The 18,959-nt window shown below is 39.2% G+C and overlaps 1 protein-coding gene across 4 annotated transcripts in view; it reads left to right on the top strand.

The window, feature by feature from the left end:
• The first annotated feature begins 629 nt into the window (after nucleotides 1-629).
• Nucleotides 630-18,959, top strand: part of PCMTD1 (protein-L-isoaspartate (D-aspartate) O-methyltransferase domain containing 1) — a 68,285-nt gene continuing 49,955 nt past the window's right edge. The window contains exons 1-2 of one of the 4 annotated variants that reach the window (XM_038579284.1): nucleotides 7,663-7,743; nucleotides 8,457-8,566. The gene's annotated coding sequence lies outside the window, so the exon portion shown is untranslated. Of the gene's footprint in view, nucleotides 842-1,344; nucleotides 1,677-7,662; nucleotides 7,744-8,456; nucleotides 8,567-18,959 lie in introns of those variants that run through there. The other 3 variants (XM_038579287.1, XM_038579283.1, XM_038579285.1) reach the window with 3 other exon arrangements.

Below are 18,959 nucleotides of genomic sequence, written 5' to 3'. Positions count from 1 at the left end.
GGAGGGTGACCGGCTCGTTCGCCGCGCAGGTCGGTGCGGGCACGTCCCGCTCGGCCGACCCCTCCTCGCCCTCCAGAACCTCCGGAGACGGCTGCGAGGTGTCCGGGCAGGCCCCGAGACGCGGGCCAGCCCACACCCTCGCCGGGCCTGTGACGAGCCACGGGCAAGCCCCGCGCCGAGGCGGGCGGAGGACGCCCCGGGCGGCCGCGCTCCCACCGGAGACCCCGAGGCTCCTGCGCGCTGAGCGGACGCGTCAGAGCGCACGGCCGCGGCGAGATCGTGGCCGCGCCCCACAGAGGCCCCCGGGCGGCGACCCCGCAGGGAACACCTCGAGGGCGCTCCGACGCCTTCGCCGCCCTGGCCCGGATCGCGGCGGCAGAGCAAGGCCTCTCCGGGGAAGACGCCACCGCCCGCCCGGCCCCGCCCCGCCGCCGCGCGCCCCACCCCCGTGACGGGGCTGCGCGCAGAGGCCCTCCCTGTTCTCGCGGGATCTCTCCCAACGCAGTCCGCCCCGAGCCTCCTCGAGACCTCGCGTGGTTTGGGGTGGGGGCGGAGCGGTCCCCGTGGGGGAGGAGCGGCCCCCGGAGCGGCCCCCGCGCCCTCTGCTCTCCGCGCAGGCCCAGGTTCCCGACGCCTCTCGGGGCTGCACCGTCGGGCTTCCCCCGCCGCGGGTCCGGGCCCCGCCCTCCGCTGGGCTGCGGCGGCGGCGGCGGCGTCGGCGTCGGCGTCGGCCGCGGCGCTGTTGTGGCGGGGGGGGCGGCGGGCGGCCGAGGAGCCCGCGGAGTCCTAGCGCCGGTCCTGCGTGCGGCTGCGGCGGGCCGGACCGAGCGCCTCGCCGCAGGTAACGCTGCCGCCGTGGCCTCGGGGTGGTGTGGGTCGGCGTGTCCCGCGTGCTGGGGTTAGGCTGGGCGCGGGGGGCGCGGGGGGCGCGGGGGGCGCGGGGTCGGCGTAGAGGGCGGGGGGCGCGGGGCCGGGCGATTGTGGGGGCTCGGGGGTCCCGGGCGTGACCGGGCTGGGGGGCCCGGCTCCGCCGCGCTGCGGACCGCAGACCGCCCGGGCCCGCCGGGCCTGCTCGGTGCCACCCCGGGACTTGCTGGTGGTGTTTTGATTCGGAAGGAAGAGGATCCACCGACGAGGGCTCGGGGCGCCGCGGGCTGCGGCTGCGGCTGGGGCTGGGGCTGGGGGTGGCCGACGCGGCGGGGGCGGGGGCGGGGGCGGGGGCGGGCGCTGGGCTGGTCGCTCGCCGAGTCTGCGGGAGCGCTCGCGGCTGCTCGGGGAGGTGCCTCCTCGGGGTCCTTCGGCCCCGGCGCTCGGCGGACCCGCGAGCACGGCCGCGGGAGCGATTCTGCAGGTCCAGGGCTTTTCTTTCTGGACTTCCAGGGCTGCGTGCGTGCATGTCTTCTTTTTTAAAAGAGGAGAGATCATAGTAATGTGTCTTGAAAGTACACATGAGGAGAATTCGGGTGCGGAGGAGAAAGTACAGAACTACCGGTGGTTCTCTGCTCCCGGTTGTTTTTTTAATTACGAAAGTCCTACGTGCTCTTTAAGAAAAAACCGAAGCAGCCAAACAATGAGGCCGTCTGCCCCCCACCCCGCCCCCCGGTTCTCCTCGCTCTACCCCCGGGGTGACCAGTCCCCAAGGGTGCTGCTTAGCCCCTCAGAACTTTTCCAGGCGTGTGAGTATGTTTTAAAGACAAAATTGGGATCGTATATGGTGTATACTTTTTTTATTGACAAAGGATACTCACAGATAATTCTCTCCTGCTGTTACGTACCTCATTCTTTTTAAAAGCTACATAGCTGTGTTTTTTATTGCAGAACATTGTCTCCAGGTTTTCTATGATCTTTTAACTCTTATTAAATAGCTTTTAAGAAGGGCTACAAGGTATTATTTTGAAACATTATGTGGCAAAACTTTCAGATTGTTTAAGGCCAGATGGGGATACTTACATATTAGGCAAGTTAAGTAATATGTTTACACAGGGTTTATGGTAGCTGCAGGAGGCTTGGATGACTTCATAAAGCAGCTTACTAAAATAGTTTATTATTTGTTTTTTGGTGAGTGCATTTTTCAGGGTAAATTTAAATTCCATCTGGTCAGTTGAAAACAAATTCAATTCCTTAAACACGAACCTGCTCATGTCTGAAGATAAGGTAAAAGGTAGAAAGCCAGTGGCCTACAAGTGTGTATTTCAGAAAGACTACGAAACAAAAGCAAACCTCAGAACAGCCAGAGACTAAATATTTTGATAGTAGACTATAGGGAGTAAGCTGTAAGTGAAAGGATGATATCATACTGCTTACTATTAAGTAAGTCAGAAAGCTAGGGAATAGGGATTTTGTATTTCTGTGTGCAGAAGAGCTGGAGGCTTTGTTGATCTAATCGCTGGCATGTATTTATTAAAAATGTACTGTGTGTTCATCTTGTTAGCTTCCAGGGAAAACAACTGAGTAAGATAATCTCAAAGAAGTCTGGTTCTAAACATATATAGCCTGAAATCTTAGGCCCAATTGTGTAATTATTTGGGGAGCTGTGTTTAAAAGCATATGTAATATCTGTGGCATTTTAGTTATAGTTACTGGTAATAATATGTTTTTCATAGTTATTTCTAAACATGGGTGGCATTCTCTCCAATCTAAGGATCAATAAACAGACGCTCTTAGGGATTAATTCAACTGCTCAAGATCTCCTCACCTTTTTAGTGGTGGTGGCTACATTAGACTTAGGGCTAAGCCAAAAACCCGTGTTTTCTGCTCTGCTGTTGATCTTAATAGTCCCCCCCCCCCCTTTTTTTTTTGGCTTGGAACTGTTCCTTACAAAATAGAGAATTGAATATAATCATATGCATTGAAAAATAATCAAAGTGTGAAACTTTGGTATCTTCTTGAATGAAGTTTTTGTGCTGTATTAAAACATTCCTTGATCTGGTGCCACTAACCAAGAAGAATTGGGATTTGATACCATGGCAAATTTGGATACTATAGTAAATTGTAGCTCTTACAGGTGCTTTTATTCCTTACAAACTTGGATAATCTCATTTCATTTAACATTTTTATGAACCCAGTTGTACTATTTGTAAACTAATGTGATAAAAAGAATATAAAAAGGGCCCTAGAAAGATTGAAGTGTGCTTATTTCATTTTTAGTATTTTAGTCTCTTAAAAATGCATCATGACAATTAATGAAGTATAGTATAGTTCCTAATATTATGGTCTGCTAATCTTTTAGTTTTCCAACATATGTGACAGCTATGTATTTTAAAGATATAGGGCAAATGCTGAAGTTAATAATGTATGAACAGTTCTAATATGTATTTGAGAAGAAACCCACATATAGGAAAATATTTGAGCTTTCATTTCTTGGTAATTGTTTACAGTGGTAACTGGATTCACATCTAAATGACATGTCTGCTTTTGATTATCTCTTGGACAACTTAACATTGAATGTGGGTGGGCTTTATAGTTGTGGGATACAAAAATGTTTCAGCATCAGAAAGAAGTGTAGGCTATGGTAAGATCTATTGACTTTTCAGCTGTTTGAGGGTGGGGAATCCAATACTGTGTGTGTCTCTTTTCAAAAATTGGTAAGAGATATTATTGCTGATGGGTAGAAATAGAACGTTTATTTTGCAGTTTAGCCTGCAAGTCTCTTTTGGGGACATATATTCGTGTATAGCCAAAAATCAAGAAACCATGTAGGTCTTATTAATGATAACAAATGTTAGGTAGGATCCAGAGTTTAAAATCTAGTTGAGTTTTAAAAACTAGTTGTTTAAGACAACTATTGTGGAATTACAAAGAGGACTATTGTTCCCTGGTGGTTCTATTTTGAGGGAGAAACTAGCTAAGATGAAAGGGAAGCCAAAATAGAGGGATAAAACCTAAGAATTGGCTGTCTTAAGTAGACAGAGGGTGGGGGGTTTGGGTTTCCTCAAATAGTAGATAATCAAGGCAGTCAAATGTGTGGATGAATGTCAAGATGAGGACTTAAAAGTTATACTTCGAGCTTTGAGCTACTGGAAAAATATCTAATTATAATTATACTGTGTTAGCTGTGTCCTGCTGGGGGTTGAATCAGAATAATTAACACTTTTCAGTAACTTGTAGGCTCTTAAAAGCCTATAATAATCATATCATCATAAGTCCATGTAGAATTTATTATGAGCCATGGGATATGAAGTGTTGTCAAGGCCTTGTCTTCTCTTGAACTTGCATAAGCCAGCACCTCAGACTTGTACATTCTTGTGGCTTTGTTCATTTTCTCATCTCACTCATAAACGAGGGTTAACTTTAGATTGAGTTTGCACTTCTTTTTAGAGTTGTGTTTTTTCCTTTCTAGTCCTACGCACACCCATGGTTTCCACTGTTCATTCCCTCTGCTCTTGAACCTCCAGTTCTTTTTTTTTTTTTTTTTTAAGATTTTATTTATTTATTCACAAGAGAGAGAGAGAGAGAGAGAGAGGCAGAGACACAGGCAGAGGGAGAAGCAGGCTCCATGTAGGGAGCCCAACGTAGGACTCAATCCCAGGTCTCCAGGATCACACCGTGGGCTGAAGGCAGTGCCACCTGGGCTGCCCTTGAAGCTCCAGTTCTGCATCACCAGCTTCATTATCTTTCCTAAGCTTCAGACTTGCCTTTTGTTGTTCTCCTTGATAAACTTTGTAGGTTAATGGTCGTTTTGTAACCTTGAATCCGTAGGTTCAGAATTAAACTGTTTCCTCTCCAAACTTAATTCTTCAGTCATTTTTTTTTTGTTTATATTAATGATCTTAACATTTTCTTAGTCATCTAGTCTTAAAATCAAAGGTCACCTTTGATTCATCACTTTCCCTTTTTCTCAGAAATTCTTTGTCATTGTGTTGCATTATGGTTCAGGAATCAAGTTCTCCTGCTGCTTTTCCATTTCCTAGCAACAAAATACTTTTAATCCCTTTGTCTCAATTGCCATTAATAAGAGACATCCCTAATCTCTAGGTTTTGCCATTCATCATGCATACTGCTGTCAAATTAATTGACCTAAAGGCAGTTCTTTTTTTTTTTTTTTACCTAAAGGCAGTTCTGATCATATTTTCCCAGCGTGACCGAAGCAAACAGAACAAAAAAACACTTACTGAAATATCTTATGTCAGCCTTTGTGCTAAATGCTTTGTTCTCATTTGGTCCTCATAAGTTTTATGTTGTAGATACTACTTTCCCAGTCTACAGACGAAGAAATTGATATTTTATGAGCCTGGAGGGTTGCTAGTAGGTAGAAGAGCTGGAATTCTGAGTTCTTGACCACCATGCCTCCACTGAGTGACTCCTGATCAACTCTAGAATGAAGTTCGTATTCCTCGGTATTGCCTTTCAAAATTAATTATTTGACCTCTGTGCTCTTTTTAAAATTTGATTCTTGTTTTATTCAAACTTGTGTTTACATTCTTTCTAGATGTAAACTTTTGGTTTCTTCTGCATCTCCACTTGTAATTTTCTCCCTTTCCTATCTCTGCCTTCTGAAGTCCTTCAAATAAAAGGCTAGTTCATATACTGTGTTTCCCTAGAGCCCCCTCTTCTCTATCTTCACAGTGATTAAAGTCTGCTCTTACTTGTGCAGTTACTTCTTGATAACATTTTATTCTGAAATTGTTTTTGAGTACTCTAACAGTTGTAATTGAATTATAAAATGCCTGAAAGGAGAAACCATGTCTTATTGTTGTTATCTCTCACTGAATGCTCATATGTGTGAACAAATAGGAAAATGATTTCTAGTCAGCTGCTCCTTTCATGGCATTTAAGTAGTAGTTGATTTTAGTTGCTAGATGACACATACAGTAGTTCACTGTAGTTTTTAATTGTGTATATATGTAACAAAACCAGATTGTCTTGTAGGCTATCTAATGAGTTTTTTATTTTCAGATTGATTACTAGGTAATTTTGAAAAGTTGTTTATTTTAAATGCTTTTTTTTTCTTCCCTATATTCACATGTCTGTGTTATTGTATATAAAACTCTTAAGGTTAATGATTTGGTGTGTGAATTCTTTTCCATGTTGTTGAATTAGACACATTTTCAAATAAACTGCAATGTTATAATTCTTTGGCCTCAGTTTCTTCTATACTTATATGGATATGAAAGGTAGAATAAAACTTTCCCTATACTGCAGTGTCATTTTCTGCTTTATGGTGATACCAGGAATCTCCAGCTATGTGATTAGCTGAAATGCCCTCACACAGATTACACATAACTCTTTGCTTCCTAAAGAATTCATGTGAAATTTCAGACTATTTGGATCCATCAAGGTTAATGGTTATCATGTAGAGTTTTATGATTTTGTATTTCTCTTATGTCTGTCTTTGTGTCCCATATGTGTTAGAGTCTAACAACTTAAGTAATTATTGCTTTATTAAATAAAAATGCTTGCTGTTAGAAATTGATAAGGTAAGATATTTTGGTGATGCTGTTGGGGCAGTCATTGGGGTTTCTTTTGGAATGCTAAATGTATGATTATAAAGAAGTGAGGTTGATTTTCAAGGTCATCAATTTGTTGTTCTGCCTGCTCTCAACTTTGAAGTATTAGCAGCATCACAAATACTCTAAAGATAAAAGTTTTAAGCAAGTTTAAAATCATTGATTTTAAAATTAGGTAATATAGTCACATGGTTCAAATTTTAAACCTAGAAAAATTTTATAAATTGGAAATGTCTCCCCCTCAGCCTCCTACTTTCCCTATGAGGAGGTAGCCATTCATCTCTGGAATGATATAAAAGAAACTATTAATTTACTGTATGCAAGTAAATATGAATACTTTTTCTTTCTGCTTACATAAAGATAAGGCACACTGCACACAGTTTTTCACTTGCATTTTGCACTTAATTTATCACTAATATTCCATGTTACATGGTAGTAAAAAGATTCATTCTTTAAATTTTTTTTGCAGCCTCAAAGTGTTTGCTATATATAGCTTACATATATAGATTGTATATATAATAATTTAACTGTATTTTCTATTGGTGGGTGTTTAGATGATTTTCAGTTTTTTTTTTTTACTGTTCTATCTATCACAGCAACACTTTGAGGGAAGAGAAATAAAAAGTAGCAACTCTTTCCCTGTAGCAGAAAATAAAGCTTGAAAGCTGAAATGATTATATTTTCTGGCCTGGATGATTAATAGCTAAGTGAATGGAGAATCATGCAAAAATGCTTGCTGGAATTCATAGCTGACTATTGAATTGGAAGGGTAGGGATGGCAGTGCTGATGGGTAGCTTCTTTCATGACCAGTTGTTTGCTATGGGCAAAGGTCAGCCCTGGATGTGTTTAGAAATTTGCTTCTGAGAACTAGTTCTTGATATCTGTCTGGAAACTGGTCTCTGGGAATGTGGCCTCTAATAATATATTTAATATAATAAAGCTGTTCAGGGGATGAACTAAATTTGTTGTATCATCTCAAAGGAAATATCATGGCCTACAATGCACTATATTTTATGTGGTCATTAATTTTTTATTGTATTATTGTATGTTCAAAGATAAGATTTGAATACCGAAATGCATTTCCTTCTTCAGCAAGTCCCCCTCCACATCTGTTCCTCAGGGGGTGCTTGGGTAATGGTTTTTTAATAGTGTGGTGTGAATCCTTTCAGACTTTTACATATAAACAGAAATAACATATTCATGCCTTTTAGGATTGTCATTGGGGATTCTGGTAAGGATGATGAAAGTCTGAATTGAATGGAATAACAAGTGAATAAAATGATCACCAGATACAAGGTAAATAGTGAATGCCCTTTGATTATTTCAGAACAAGGATGCTGTAAATACAGAGTATTATTGTGTAAAGTTTAGCAGCTACTGAGGTTCTATAGCTGCTCCATCAGGTTACTCCTGACAAGTCATTTAAGGTTGTGCAACCTGTGCCTTTTTTTTTTTTTTTTCTTAAGTAGTACTATATGGCTTACTGAATAGTGATGTGTTTTCTTTGTCATTTTCCAGTCTTTCTGTTCTAGATTTATGATTTATTTTTCTGATTGGCATTAGAAAATTGGTTTTTAGAGATTTGATATGTCATTTCTTTTTGTGATGTAGTGTAAATATTTTAGATGATACTTGATATGGGTTAGATTTTTTAAACAGTAGTTCATTTGCATCTATGATTCTTTTGGTCACAACATGCATGTTATTAGTAACTGTAGAAATAATAAGTAAAGGGTTATTTGATTTTGCTTTTTTCCTTCATACAATAACAGTAGGAATTCACTATAGAAAAATTAGAAAATGTGAATAAACAAGCAAAGGATTGTCATGAATGTTACTGCCCAGGGATGGTATATCCTGTAGTTCATTTTAAGAGACTTGCTTCCTTTTATTATTCATTAGTGCCCTCTGTTGTACAGAGCATTATTAAAATCAAATCCTGTTTCTAAATGTCTTAATATTTGTTGGCTAGTATGTCTTTCCATTCATTTTTTGTGATGCACTGAAAGCATTTACCTGCAGGACAGTCTGTTTTTAAAAGGATGCTGCTCCCTCTTGAGGCCAATCTGGAATCATACTGCATTAAAGTTTGAGAATTTTGAATCTGCTACAAATCTTGGTAGGTACCAACAGCTAAAAAAGCTATGTACTATTGTGTACAGGGTCTTACTCATGCTGCACTGAATTTTTGTAAGTGCTCAGAATGAATATGCATAATTACTTCCCGCGTTTCTAAAAGTAAGGTCAGGACTTAAGCAGTACTGAGCCCCAAGCAGTTTTTAAGCTTCAAGTTTATATGTAAGCACAATTTTTTCCAGTGATGTAAAATATTAGAAATACTGAATGTTTTTTGCAGTACTGTTTTCATGGGTTATTAAGACTGAGCATATATTTTCTAAGAGAAAATGGATTGCACAGCTTAATAACCAGACCAAAAGGTTGATGGTTTTATTTGTTGCAGTGTTTCCAGTTGCTATTTCAAATGGAATTTCAGGGTCTTCAAAAGATTCTTTTACAGTTAGTCTGTAGTGTAGCTATTATTGGTTTAGTTAGAGGACTTTGAGCTGTCTTAAGAATGTGACTATGCATCATATACAAGAGAAAATGAATTCCGAGTTCTGTCAAGGGATGAGAAGATATCTCTGTACTGATTATCCTTGTGATCTCCTATTTCCTTTCCTGTATCTTGTGGGAAAAATAGGATAGGTGAGGATGGATTTGGGTTGCACATTTAAGTTGGGTTTGTTTGATTCTCTGTGGAGCAGTACTCTGCTAGAGATAGAGGGCAAATACAATTTGAGTAGTGTAGTAGGCAAGTAATGCCCCTTCCCCTGCAAAGATGTTCATGTTTTAATCCTTGGAATCTGAATATGTTGCTATATAGCAAAGGGGAATTAGGGTTGCTGATTCTCTGGCTTTAAGTTAGGAAGACTATTCTGGATTTTCCTGATGGGCCTAGTGTAGTCATGGGCTTCCTTAAAAGTGGAAGGAGGAGGCAAGGTGAGGAGAACTCAGCCTGATGTTGCTGGCTTTTCAAGATGGAGGAAAGGATCATGAGCCAAAGAAGTAAATGGGACATTATACAGTGGAAAATGAAAGAGAACAAACCCTGTTAAAGCTTCCAGGAAAGAATGCATGCAGCCTTGCTGACACCTTCATCTCAGCCCAGTGAGACCTGTGTCAGACTTCTCACCTCTAGAACTGTAGTATAGTGACCTTGTTTCGGTTTAAGCTATTAGTGCTTGTGGTGATTTGTTATAGCAAAGATAGAAAACTAATATAGGTAAATATATTGAGATCTATTTGATCCCTTAGGGAAATGATTGCTAAGCAAACCCTTCCCCTGACAAAATACTAAGATGACACTTATAAAACTGACAAAACTAGTGCTCCCGGTTTTAGATGGTGATTTCCTTGAACCTCTGCCTGGTGGGATCTCTTCTCATTTTTGCAGCTTCCTGGAGGCACCTCTGAATTTTTGGGGCTTGCATCCTTTCTTTAATGATGAAAGTGTTAGATTGGGCAGGTGATTCAAAATGGTATACAGGGTGCTATTGAAGTTGGGAGAACCACAGGTATTAAGATCAAATTGAAGTTAGTTACAGTAATCTAGCTAAAATTGATAACGATAGTGGCAAAATAGGATTTTCACTAAAGAGGAATATGAGTAATTGAAGAGCATGACTAGTTTGAGAGGTGGGCTATGTATAAGGTTTTGGGTTTGTATATAATTTGAAGTGATGACAGAAATCCTTTCCCCTGTGAAATTAATCTAGAGACCTATTAAATGCCCTGGGAAATCTGTGCTAAAGAGGAGGATGTTTTGAATCAGAGCAGGGGAAAGGAGAAATACATACCTGTCCTAAAATTCCTGAAGCAATTATGTTGGAGAAAGGCAGAAACAAAATTAACAGCTATGACATTGTTTTTTTCTGACAGACAAGAAGCTGGGATCCTTGTCAGTTTGCTATGTGGAGTCTTTCCTGTTGGGAGACAAGAGTTTTGTACTTGAAATTGTACATATACTTTCTTCTTAGTAGGAAAGAAAGACTATTCCTGTGCATTCACTGTAAATACACATAAATGAATTTCTACCCTAGGCTCACCAGCTATAAAACATGTTTAGAGACATTACAGTAAGGTAGTAGGATAAGAGAAGTTACCATAAGTTACTATTTTTGAAAATATTTTTGTTCCTCCCAAACATAGATAGCTTCCAACCCAGCACACCTTAAAATGAAAAAAATACCTTATAGAGATATAAGGCTCTCTTTCTGGCAATTACCTCTCTTCTTTGGGGCACAGTATATTGCAATTGTAGTACAGTAGCAAAGTAGGTGTGGCTTATGTAGTGTCATTTACTATTGATTTCCAAAATTGTTTTCTGCTAAAGGAGTGAATACAACACTTTTGTTGAATTTTTTAGTGCCTGCTTATATTTTTAGTTTTCCCTCTATGTTCCTCCAACTCTGGGGCTGTTTTTTTTTTTTTTTTTTCTCCAAGAAATATGTTTTGATGCTTTTTTTTTCTATCATTCTGAAATGCCACTAAACAAGAAAAAGTAACCTTTACCATTGCTTATTTCTCACATTTGTTCCAAGAATTTTACTTTGCTGTTAACTTGCTCCTTTATTCCTTTGTGGGTTTCTATTTTTAGTTTGCCTACCATACCTACATGAAATTTAATGAGTTTTTCGTGGTTTTATTTTGTCCTTCTCCAGGTATTCTAATAATCATTGAAGTCTACAAAGGGGAAATAGGGCCTCAGGAAGATCTTGTGCTTCACTTAACAAGCTCATGTTTAGGCTGATTCCCAGTAGAAGAGGCCACTAAGCCACCCTCCTGCCTAAAAGTTTGACAGTTATGGATTTCCTGAGCAGCAATTTAAGATGGCAGAATGGACAGCTGCTGCCCTCACTTGGTTCTCTAATGTTCCTCTGTGATCAGGATGGACAGCTTCATAGCACAGAAAACCTACTGATGGCATTTTGCCATGAATCTAAGATAAAACATACTCAAATACTTAGAAGTTTTTAAAAAAACAAAACAAAACCCTAGACTGTTTTCAGGATATAGCAGGTTAAGTCAAATCCAAGAGATTGTGGATGTTTTGGCTGGCAAAGCATCAGGATCTATTGTATTCACATTCATTTTCTTGCCTGTGTGCTTGTTCTTCATTCCCTCACTGACCTGTCATCTTAATGGTTTTCAGGGCTGTATCAGTATAGTCCAAACAGGAAGGAAAAAACCACACAGGGTAGTATGAACAGGGAAAGTTTAATGTAAAGAAATGTTAACAGTAACAAGATTGGCTAGTAAGTAAAGAGAATTCTAAGGAATATGGAAATAGGGTGCCTGGGTGGGCTTAGTCCGTTAAGTATCCCAGTCTTGATTTCAGCTCTGGTCATGATTTTAGGTTTGTGAGATGGAACCCACCTTGGGCTCTGTGCTTAGCATGGAGTCTCCTTAGGACTCTCTCTCTCTCACCCCTCCTCACCACTCCTGTGTGTGCGCATGCCCTCTCTGTCTCTCTCTCAAATAACATCTTAAAAAAAATATATGAAAAGAGATATAAAGATTAGTCTCTCCCCCTAAGAGCCATGATTAAGCACCTAAGGAACAGACCCACCCAAAGCTGAGACCTGGACCTTGTTGAGAGGATGTGTGGCTCACTGGATGACAAGGAAGTTGCTATGGTACATCCTTAATGGAATTTGCCAGAAATCTGCTTTCTGGGTACCAGGGAAAGATGTTCACAGAGAGGTGTTTTACTAGAGGCTGTCTTCTACAGACCACCCAAGGAAGGGTGCTGGGGTAGTCTGCTGGCTCTTGTGCACTGTGGGAGTGTGTTGGTGGAGAACCCTTAAGCACTCCAGGAGCCTACCAAGCAGTGCACTAGACCTAGGAGCAAAGCTCTTTTCTCAGGCAGTGTCTCTCTGGCACCATCTGCTCATGCTGTGGCCGAACATTACCCATCAGTAGGAATTGATACAGGAAGTAGATTTTTTTCCTGTTTTTTTAATTGAATAAATTTTGATGTATTAATACAGTATAAATTTAATATATATTAAATTATTATTGATGTGTTACTTTGATAGATTCATATCTTGTAATCCTTTGTAGCAATATTTATCATATAATTACAGTACAATATTGTCTATATTATATTGTCCATTAGGTCTCTGACTTATTGCTCGTTGCAAGTTTGTACTCTTAAACACCATCAGTCTTATCCCCCTACTCCCCATGCCCTGGTAACCATCATTTACTCTCTGGAATTAGAATATTTTTGATTTGTACGTACTTTCTCCCTGCTGTAATCAGGGCAATGAACAGCTGTTGCTCTTAAAACCTATCTCCAATGCTTTTGCTCCCTTCGCTATTCTAAACCTTTCTCCCAGCTAAAATGATGGTAGACTCCTTTTGACTTAAAGGCCAGTTGCTATTTTTATATTTTGTTCCTGGTCAGCTGATCTTGACTATTTCTTGCTGGCCTCCTCTATTCTCACATTTAAATATCAAAATGGAGTCATAGTCCCTGGACCAAATATTTAAGCATGGCTTATTTCTTTTTGCTACACTAACTTGAAAGTTAGCAGCTCTGTCTACTACTTTAGAAAGGGCTCTATGCTTCTTCCCTGTCTTATTTTAACAACATGAAGGTTTTGTTGTGTGGTTTAAAAACAGTAGACAGGCATGAGTTATCTCAGAAAAGGTGTCACTTTTGGAGCTTTTTTTTTTTTATGATGTTTTGGAAAGAAACCAACCAAGACTCAGAAGCCTTGAATTCTGTCAGTATGACCTTGAATAGGTAGTTTTGCCCCATGTGTGACAGGATGAACTGGATAATTTTATTTTTTTTACAATTTATTATTTTTCTTGCTTTTCACAAATATCAAAATGCTGTATTTTGGGTTTGTATGCACAGATAACTATATGGATTATGCCTTCACCCTCATGGATTACAAACTTTAAAAATTTAAAGTTCTGGAATGAGTTTTCAAATGTCAGCAATATGTAGGTATCCCTCACTTTCTGAGAGGTCTCATTGTGCCACTTGGCTTTTTACAAAAGACCAGCGTTAGTACCTATTCTCATGAACTGAAATCTGTATTTTCACTTTTAGAAAATGAGCCATTACTGTATTAATTAATGTAGGTCTTTGTTAAAGCTAAGTGGCATTGGAAGGCAGGGGGAGTACCTTTTGCTTTATGCCGTTTTGGCTTAGGAAGGTTTTCATAGCAACATTCTACCTTCCCAGGATAGCCTGGGAAATCTATAATTTGTTTTTGATTCATTTTATTCTACTCATTTTATTGCGACTGCCACAGTACTTCAACCATAAAGAGTTAAGATGCCAAAACTCTTGTAACCTATGTTAGTTAGGTCTGTACCTCATAGGAATGATTTAGAAAATGTAATATACATGACTAGGTTCCTTTCAGGTTGACTTTCTGAACACATTTGTAAGATCTCTTGGGCACTTTACTAACCTTTGTGTAACTCTGTATACTCACAGTATATGTGAAATTATTTAAAATATTTCACCTCTTGTGAAATTTATTATGGTTTCTCATTGCGTTAATAATTCAGAAGAAAGTTTGTTGGATTCCCTTGCTCTCTCCCCACCCTTCATGTTTGTCTATCTCTTTGTGGCTGTCTGTCTTTTCCTAGGAATAGTAACGTCCCCACTTTCCATCATGAGGACATTAAAATATCAACTTTTCCACCTTTATTAAAGACTCAGGATTCACTACCGCAGTACTCTCTGCTCCTCAGCTTACCCATATATTCATTACTTCAGTCTGTTAAAAATTACTCATATGTTTAAATTCTTTTTAATATTTTTGATTATCATAGATTTATCAGTTTCTGGCAATTCCTTGCTAAATTGCTTTCATTTTGAACTCCTGAAACACCCTGTTTATTTATTTATTTTTTAAACTATAGTATCAACTAAATTTTAAGTTCTCTTAAGACTTTTTTCTCTTCTCCAATGAAATATGCCCCAAAGCAGACTACAGTAATATGCAGTGGAGTATATAACTTGTCTAATACAGATATATCTGCCCTTTTTTTCCATATCTTATTACTGGGAAACTAAGCAAAATTGTTCATCATTGTGGGCAGGGGGACTTGAATTATGTCTTCTCTTTTATAAGCTCACCAATCTCAGAGGCAGAACAACAGCCTTTGGGGTCTGTGTAACTCAAGTATTGGTCTCACCCTTTTTTTTCATTAAATGAATATCATGCCAAAGGTATTTTATTCATTTAGTCTCTTTCATCATTTACTGATCATTTCCATGATACCAGGCCCTCTGCTTAAGTGATAGAAATAAAGTGAGTAGCATGTAGAGCTTTCTCTTGAAAAGGCCACAGTCAAGTGGACCAGAAACAAAATAATAACTTTCCAGAACAGTGATACAGGTACACTCAAGGTGTTTAAAAGCACTAAAGAAAGACATTGTTGTGGGCTGAATATTTGTGTTCCTAAAAAATTTACACATTTAAACCCTAACCCGTAGTGTAGTTGTATTTGGAGATGGGGCCTCTAAGGAAGTAATTAAGGTGAGGTCAAAAGGGTTGAGCTCTGCTCCTGTAGGATTAATATCTTTATAAGAGGAGACTCCAGAGTTTGTTCTCTCTTTGACCACATGGGAAGGAAAGGCTGTATGAGGTCACAGTGAGAAAGTAGCTGTCTACAAACCAGGAAGAGAGTCCTCACCAGAAATTGACCATGTTGATACTTTGATCTGGTTTTTCTAGCCTCCATTAACAATGAGAACATTTCTGTTGCTTAAGCCACCTAGTCTGTGGTATTTTGTTGTGATAACCTTAGCTGACTAATAGGCACCTGAGTGTTTTGAAGATGGACTTAGAGAAGATTTCTAGGTTGAGGGATTTCTACTTCTAGAATGATTGAGAGATGATTGGTAAAACACTTATTAATGGAGCACTAGGCTGCCAATAAATGTAGTAGTTATTTACTAAGGTACTTACATTCTAATAATGGACAATATCAAATCTGTTGAGTTTCAAAGGCTGAACACTCTGCCTCTGAATGTGTGTACAGACACAGGCATATTTGTAATACTCTTGTCCAGTGGCATGGAGTTAAGGTGACAGTCTAGGAAGTTGAGGCTTTCGTCTCATGACCTGTTTGTAGAAGGTGAAGTATGACCATCTGTTAGGTTAGGAAGATTCATCTTGACCAGTGGTGTTAGTAATAATGAATTTGCTGTGGGGAATGGGAGCCAGAGTGACTGAAGACCCAGAGGTATTGCTAGGTGCTATTGAAAATCCATTTAGGGTTGAAGACTGTAACTGGTAACGGTTCCGTGGTACCAATCCAAGCTGGTGGACTTTTTTCTTCAGTAACACTCTATGGTATAAATCACTCCACAGAGGAGAGATTATTGGATTGGTGTGAAGTCAGGTGTTTGTAAGAGGGGTGAGGCAGAAAGCTAAAATAAGGGGTGAAAATAATTGAGACTAATGGAGTGAAGCCATGTTAATGGGACCTATTTGGTTTGGGAAGAAAGTGATCCTGAGAGATGTCAACAAATTATGGCCCACGAGCTAAATCTGGCCTACTGCTTTTTTTTTTTTTTTTTTTTTTTAAGATTTTATTTATTTATTCATGAGAGACACACAGAGAGAGGCAGACACATAGGCAGAGGGAGAAGCAGGCTCCTCTCAGGGAGCCCGATATGGGACTCAATCCTGGGACTGGGATCATGCCCTGAGCCAAAGGCAGATGCTCAACCGCTGAGCCACCCAGGCATCCCCCTGTTTTTGAATAGTCTGGGAACTAAGGATAGTGTTTTCATTTTTAAATGGTTGAAAAAAAAATTAAAAATAGTATGCAAAAATTGTATATAATTCAAATTTCAGTGTTCATAAATTAAAAAATTGGAATATAGCCATGCTTTTTATTTATATTTTGTTGTGGTTGCATTTGTTCTTCTAGGCACAGAATTCAGGAGTTGTTAACAGAAACAAAAGTCTGCAAATTCTAAAGTATTTACTGTTTCGTCTTTTGTAGAAAATCTTTGCTGTAGCACTAGTGATACTGAAGATTAATGGTAGTGGTAGAAAAAGAACGGGCAAACTAGATGTAGGATGTGATTGTGGAATAAAATAAGGATACAGAGGTTAGAGAGCCTCAGAGTTTAAGGCGTTGTGATGGTTGTTACTTCTGGGGCTTGAATAGTTGTCGAAAATGCCCAGGATGCTTGTGAGAGCTGGGAGCATAGAAGACTGCAGCAGAGATGTAGAGTCCCTGCTACCAATGAAAGAGTGGGAACCCGAGTAGGGACCAGAATAGGGAATAGGGAAATTACTAATAATAAGAAAATGTAGTAAATAAAAATGCAAAACATATTTTCCTATACATATTTTCAAGAAAAGTTTGGGCTTTTTTTGAATTATTGTCTAAGGCATTCATAAGCAAGGAAAAGTAAATATATGTATTTTCTGTAGCTTTGTATTTTATATGCATGTGTGTATATGTATATATGTATGTGCATATACTCACATGTGGGGGGTGTGTGTGTGTGTGTGTGTGTGTATATGTATGTATATATAGTTTTCCAAGTCAATTAATGATTCTCTGAATTACAAGGTATGTCCCCAAGATCTTTCCCTTCTTTGGTTTCCCTCAGAAACACTATAGTACTTTACATATATATTATTATTAGATATAGATATTTATGCATTTGATAAATGTTTCTTGGAATGGGAACATGTTCTTTTGTGAGAGAATGAAGTAGGCCTGTGTTAATAGAAACAGGTAACACCTATTGAGTTCGTAGTATGTGACCAGTTTATATGACATTATCTTGGATACTTCTCACATGAGTGTTGTGAGGTAATTATTGTTATTAATAGTAACATAGCTAGAATGTATAGAATTAGGGTTCCAATCTAGAACCCTCACTATATTATATGATCTTTTAAGTACAATTTTTACTTACATTGAAAAACATTCTATTAAAATATAACTCAGTGAATCTGCAACTTGATATGAAATCATTATAATTTGATATACTAGTATTCAATCTACAAATAATCTTTCTAAGGGTAGTAAATGAGTAAAGTAAAATTGTTATATTCCTTTTTTTTTTTAAGATTTTATTTATTTATTCATGAGAGACACAGAGAGAAAGGGAGGCAGAGACACAGGCAGAGGGAGAAGCAGGCTCCATGGAAGGAGCCTGACGTGGGACTTGATTCTGGGTCTCCAGGATCACACCCTGGGCTGAAAGCGGCACTAAACTGCTGAGCCACCTGGGCTGCCCAAAATTGTTATATTCCTATTAATATAAATTCTGTTTAATTCAGATCAGAATTTTACATGCTTAATGTTATAATTTACCACTATAACCTGTGTGGATTCAGTCTAGATAATATTTAATGCATTGTTATATAATCATTGTCTAGAGATTGATAATAATTAATAAGCTTTCCTGTGAAGAAAGTGATAGCTTCAAGTATGAAAAAAAATGATCTTACCTATCTGACTTTATTATTATGTTTTCTGTGGGTTTCAATTGGGCATTTTTTTTCCTTACAGTCTCCCAACAATTTGTCAGAGTCAGGTTTTAGTTAGTAATAATGCTTACTATTAAATATTGAAATTAAATAGAAAATTTAATTCTTTTTAAGAAGCATTATGCTCACTTAATTTTAAGAAATCTAAAAGGAGTAAATTAAGGGGTTCCTGGGTGTCTCAGTCAGTTAAGCTTCAGTCTTCTGCTCAGGTCGTAATCCGGGTCCTGGGATCCAGTCTTGCATTGAAGCTGGGGGCAGGGAGCCTGCTTCTCCCCCTCCGTCTTCCTCCCCCCCCCCCCCCCCCCCGCTCTGTCTTTCTCAAATAAATCTTTTTAAAAATAAAAGGAGTAAATTAGGTCTTTTTGGCCTTATATGTTCTAATGTTTGAACAGATTATCTCTTATATAAGATATTATGACTTGCAAAACTGGGGTTTCTTTCTATCTTATATGATCTTGGACAAGTCACCTGCTATAGCTCAATTCTTTATTTGTGAAATGAAGTGAGCTCTTTTGCAACTCTTACCTCTTTTGCAACTCTTACCTCCAAGAAAGCTCCTTAGTTTTAATTTAGCTTCTGCAGTGTGGTCTCTGAATCCTCCATGCTTATCATAGTTTCTGAGGCATAAATATGTGATCAGGTTTTGTTAATTGAATGAAGAAATCAAGTGGAAGTCCTTTTATGCAGAACTTAGAATATCTAAGTGTAAGGCAATACTAATTGCTTTGAGTAACTTTTTGTTGAGAGACTTTTGGTATTTTAATGTATACTGTTAATAAACATACTCACTTATGAGGACACAGTTTGACGATCAATCTAATTGATATGAAATATTCCCTTACATTATTAAAAAACTGCAGTTGTGAACTTATAGCCAAATTAAAAGTAATTTTTAAACATTTTTTTTTGAAAATACACGAACCATTTAAGAGACTGATTTCATGAACAAAGACTGTC

This window comes from Canis lupus, chromosome 29, assembly GCF_011100685.1.
Source record: "Canis lupus familiaris isolate Mischka breed German Shepherd chromosome 29, alternate assembly UU_Cfam_GSD_1.0, whole genome shotgun sequence".
NCBI classification, from domain to species: domain Eukaryota; kingdom Metazoa; phylum Chordata; class Mammalia; order Carnivora; family Canidae; genus Canis; species Canis lupus.
The sequence above is the reverse complement of the archived record's forward strand: the minus strand, read 5'-3'. Positions and strand labels throughout refer to the sequence as shown.